Source organism: Castanea sativa, chromosome 3, assembly GCF_040712315.1.
Source record: "Castanea sativa cultivar Marrone di Chiusa Pesio chromosome 3, ASM4071231v1".
Lineage (NCBI taxonomy): Eukaryota > Viridiplantae > Streptophyta > Magnoliopsida > Fagales > Fagaceae > Castanea > Castanea sativa.
In genome coordinates, this window is record NC_134015.1 from 51,486,640 (window position 1) to 51,492,639 (window position 6,000).

Consider the following 6,000-nt stretch of genomic DNA (forward strand, 5'->3'; position numbering starts at 1 on the left):
ACATTGCGGTAACACTATTACTATGCACAAGGCCTAGCTAGCTGGCCCTGGCATCATCAACTATTTAATAGAATAAAAAAATATAGAATATATATATTCATGTGCCTATACTTCTCATGGCAACAACAATATTGAAATATTAAATATCTCTTCCCTCCCTTCCCCATTGTCCCCAAGAAGACAAAAAAAACAAAAACAAAAACAAAAATGAATACCTCACAGACATGTTAGAATTTGTCATATAACAACATTAAATGTGACCATTTAAAAGAGATCTAAACATCCATAAAGTAAAATTAAAATTAAATAAAATAAATAAATAAATAAAAGAGATCTAAACGAGGTAGAGATATCATAGTAATTAACTGAACTCTTTGGTGTGGGGGAGCTTTGAAGCTACAATTTCCTGCGATGGAGGATCTTAAAAAAATGACATAGGTGTCTTTCACTAGTTAGAGGTTAAGCTAGAACTTTTCATACTAACATGATGCCATAAAAGTAATTATTTAATATTTTTTAAATATAGTGATGTGACATTTTTTCATCTCACATAATGGTAGGTTTCACTAATCAACTACATAGTGTTACTCATATCTATGTAAGAAAAAGTATCACCATATAGATCACTATTATTGGTAGATTTTTTTTCCCCTAAAATAAACTTGGTTTCACATATGCATAAATCTTGTTCCAGCAAATAGTAAGATGATTGTCCATACAATGGAGATATCATAAATTTATCTTCCGCTTCTTTTTGTTGAAATTCCTGTCCATATGATAGTTCACTTGAGCATCCTGGACCTATAGATCTTCTGTATTATTAGTTGGCTTCCATGGAATCATAGAAATGAGACAAGCTTATGACTTCAAGTTTCGTGTTCATCCCTATAGGCCCTGGATTGGAAAGTAATAGACTTTGTGATTCAATTTTTGGAGCTTCTTGGTAGCATTAGGAGTGAGTGGAGCACTTCTACAGTTCTACTTCTTAACTCCGAATAGGGCTTACTTTGGTTGGCAGTCTTGTCAATGGGTTATAACTTGCCTCTAGCTATTTGGATGGAGGAAATCAGATCATAAAATTCTTTTGTCGATTTTACTCTAAGAAAAATGAATTATCCTCGTCATGCCAACTGAACTATGACGGTAAAAGGCACATACATATTATACCTTATCATAATTTTGAATGCCACGTAGGACGGAAGAGATGGGAATATAATATTGCGGAATTTCATATTATATATATCAAAATTAAGTTACACTAGATTTAACTTTGAGTAAGTAAGAGCACTAGCAATAGTGGTGCTAAAAATAACTATAATTATTTAGCACCACTAAATATCAAAATGTACCCTGCAATAATAGAGTCAAAGCTATCTTTTTTTGCTCCATAGTTTTAGTGTACAACTATTTTTGGCTATGCATTGTAGCTGAAAGGTAAAAAAGAAAAAAAATTTATTTTATGTTCACACTGCTTTTGTCTTTCTGCTCACTACCTCTTCGGTTCTCTCCCAATGTCCACCTTCCATTCACACTACTTTTGGTTGTGGATTGTGGTTGTGTTTTGGTGGTTGAATGAAATATTACTTTATTGTAGTGTTTATATTTTTTAATTGTGTTAAAAGCTAAAATAAAACCACTATTATTGGATGTGAGAAGGTAAAATAGATAAAGTGACTTTTGTATTGCTAAAAAGCTAAAAATTTAGCTCCACTATAATAGATGCTCTTACATCATTTAATAACTTTTTATTGGATTAAAAACTTGAAAAATTTACGGTTGGATTATATCTTTGCATGTTCTTAATATAAATACTGAATTCTATGACAATCAGATACTATTTGATATTCAACCTAGAACTCATCTTGTATACATAATTTAAAAATATAAAAAAATTTAAATTTAAATATTTTATAAATAACATAGTTATTAATCTTTAATTATTTTAAAAATTTGTAATCTAAAATATAAGAAGAATATATAATACAATTAGGGTAGAGAGGAGGGGGAGGTGAGGGGCAAATAAACAACTTTTACTTTTCTCTTTTTTCCAATTCCCAAAACAACTTTTCTTACAGCAAATACATCAGCTCATGTAAAAATTTCCTCTATTTTACACAAAAAACCTCCTTTTAAAATTTTACACATTCATTTTTACAAATTACCCACATCAGTTCATCTATCCTACTCCCTCTATTAATTAAATAATAATTTCCTCACTTTTTTTATTAATTCTCTCAACTAACCTACGCGCCTCTTCATTTCATTTCTTCTCTTCTTCAGTTCTGATGAATTTCTCTCTCTCTCTCTCTCTCTCTCTCTCTCTCTCTCCTTCTCTTCATTTCTTCTCTTCATTTCTCTCTCTCTCTCACTCTCTCTACCCAGATCATCTCTCTCACTCTCTCTCTACCCAGATCAACGCTCGATCCGAGCTCCGATCCAGCACTCGGAGCGCGATCCGAGCTCCGATCCAGCGCTCGGAGCGCGATCCGAGCTCCGATCCAGCGCTCCGAGCGCGATCGCGAGCTCCGATCCAGCGCTCCGAGCACGATCCGATCTCCGATCCACTCCGATCCAGTCACTCCGAGCACCGATCCACTCCGATACGCTCCGATCCAGTCGCTCCGAGTACCGATCCGAGTTCCGATCCACTCCGATCCAAGCTCCGACCGCTTCGATCAAGCGCCAATCTGTATTTGTGTATCTATGTTTTTTTTTTTTTTTGAGCAAGTGTCTGTGTTGAGTTTTAGTTGGGTTGGTTGAGAACGGAAAGGAGAGAGAAAAAAAAGGAGCGAACGGAAATGATAAAATAATGCTATAAACGAGCTACAGTAACCGTGTAAATTTACACGTTACTGTAGCTCGGGGATGGGTTTACAAAATTTTAAACATTTTTAAACCCACTGATGTGGGTGTTTTTTTCCTCAAAATGTGTAAAATTGGTAGTTAGGTTTATTTTAGAAACTTTTACATCCACTGATGTGGATGCTCTTACACCACCAAAACTCTAACTTAAACTCTAATATTAAAATAATGGGTCCACCTAGTCATGATAAAAATAAAACAACTTGTTTCCACCTAGTCCTAACCGTACTTACTCTCCTCTACTGAATGATTGCAGGTCCCTTACAGGCAGGTTGGTGCAGGTCCGGGTGAAGCATGCATATAGAGAGAGGGGAACCAATGTCCAGATTTTTTGGCCAAAAGGGGTTGTTCCATGATGGAAAATCTTGTAGTTTTTTATTCTCCCCCTTTTGCTGATCTGATTGTGTTATTAGAATCAGACAAAAATAGATTGTACTATTATAGGCATATTGCCAATACTCTGGCCTCTGTGTAACTCTTTTGCTGGTGCTTAATATATCTATCCTTTTAACTCAAAAAAAAAAGAATAAAAAAAAGCTAAAAAATTAAAGTCAACATGTAAAAATGGTAAAAAAAAATGTCTCAATAGGAAGAGAGGTTGATTGCACCCTCCACTGGATCCTAATCCACTCTACCGCTACTTTTAAGCACAACTCCCATCAATTTTTTTTTTTCTTCTTTTGGTACCAACCTCTTTCAATCTGAAACCTAGAGTTTCTATTAAAATTTTAAAACCATTCAAGCCATTGAGTCAACTATAAATATTCATAGATATATTGACATACTCTTAATACTTTTACATTGGTTTATTTATTTATTTTGAAGAATCAAATTATATGTTTAATCTTGCCCCCAACTTAAATTCTTGGCTCTGCCATTGAATTTAATGGTGAATTTGTTCCAATAAAAAATACTAATGGTGTAATTGCTTAAAGCTATATTAGGTGTGTTTAAAGTTACAGTAATATGTGTGTGTTTGGAGGGGAGCTAAAGTCTGGCTATTTTTATAACATAGATTTACACACTGATATATATAAGAATGTAGAGCTTGATTATCTACCCAAAAAAAAAAAGCATTATAAAATTGCATTATTAATATATTATTATACTTTTCTTGCGGTTTAAAAAATAAAAATTCCTTCTAAAGACACTAAAAGTCTATTTGGATAAGCTGTTCTAAAAATGCATTTTTAAAAAATAGCGTTTTTAAAACAAGCATTTTGAAAAAACAATTTTTAAAGCAATATTTGAGCGTTTGGTAAAACATAATGCTCTAAAATTGCCGTCTTGAAAAATTTACAAAAAAATGACCTAACAGGCTATGCTGTAATGATAATAATAAGAGTAATATATATATATATATATATATATATATATATATACACACACACACAAGTTATTCAAAAAACAGAACATAGTAGGACATCTCAAATTATTCAAATAATCAGAAATTCAAGACGAAATATTAGATGGAGTACCAACAAAATGTTTGAGAATGGTGTAAACCAAAGTATTGACACCATCAGGAACACCACGGTTAATATTTTCATCAAAAATGGGCATTCCATCAGTATCTCTTTTAACGGCATGTTTAATAGATTCTCTGAATTCTTCTGTGAGATGTGAATCCCACCATCCGCGAAGACAACCAGTAAAACCAGATGCAAGCAAATCAACAATATCAGGATGATCAAGATTGTCATGGTTATTTATGTATGCAATACCAACCATAGACATGTGAGCCATTTTGTTAATAATTTCTTGTTCAGACAAATCATCAATATTCCATTCATAAAGTTTATCAGCAGAAACAGAAAATTGAGTTTGAGAAGATCTTTCTTCAAACTGTACATCAGGAGGAGTAGGCTTAGAATACCAATTTTTTGTAAGAGTTGTGGGATTGGGTTTTCCAACAAATCTTTTAATTTCAAGTAAACTTATGCCATCATCAAAAGCATTTTTAGAAGATTTTGAAGATAATGAGTCAGAATTTGTGTCGTCATCCGAAACAATTTCTTTCTTATTTCTTGAAATAGCACAAGCAGCGCTTCTAGAAGTAGAAGTTTGCTCGGTTTTAACCTTTAAATCAGCAAGCATTTTTTTCAATCTTTTCAACAGTTGATCCTTGGGAATTAACTAAATCAAAAGTCTTACTCTGAGAAGTTTTAAAATCAATATTTTTTCTTTGACTGGGTAAATCAATCAAAGGTTTCTCAGGTTTTGAAACAATAGGTTTTTCAACAATTTTTTCTTCAATACAGTCAAGCTGTTGACCAATAATATGCAAAGATTCATTAGTAATATTGTTTTGTTCAATAATGGCAAAAACATGAGTTTTATCATCAGCAATTTTGAAAGGGGAGGCTTTCACCTCAGTGCTTTCTTTATCATTTTTGCAAGTAATCAAAACAGTTTCAAGGGGTGGATGACTGGATTTAACAACAGTTTTATCATATTTAACAAAAGCAGATTTTTTTATTACGTTCAAGTAATTGGTATGAACCTCATTTCTTGAAACATAATAATTCTCAAGATAGTCAAAAAACAAAATATGTTGCTTTAACAAATTCATTTTTTCTCTCCATTTCCTTTTGATTCTGTCTTTTTCAGACTGAGCAAAAGTACTTTGGTAATACTTACTTTTACCACGGTTTGCTTTAGAAAAGAATTCATTACTTAAAGCAACCATATCAATTTGAAAAGCAGGGGTTTCAACATCCATCAAATTTATCACACGCAGATGTTTAAAAGGAGGAGGAGGTTCAATAGGTGGAAAATCAGATCCAGAAGGAGCCTCAGATTTTGCATCTTCTTCTTCTTCTTGATCATATTTTGGGAGAAACTCAGGTTTAGTTGAGTAATAAGTATTGCTAACCTGGGAATTATTGGTAGCAACTCCTTTTAGCTTTAAATCAAGTGGTTCAAAATTCTTTTTCAAAAATTCGTCAACATCAGCATTTCTTTTAGCAACACTTTCAGACCCAACAAAGGACTTTCTTCCTTCATTGATTTTTAAAGGTTTGTGAGTAGGAAAACATTTGGTATCATCAAAAAATATTTTAATAGTTCCATCAGTGTATTGAGCAATTTTAGTAAGATCAAGTTCATCAAAAACAGGTTTAACAGGTGGTGCAACTT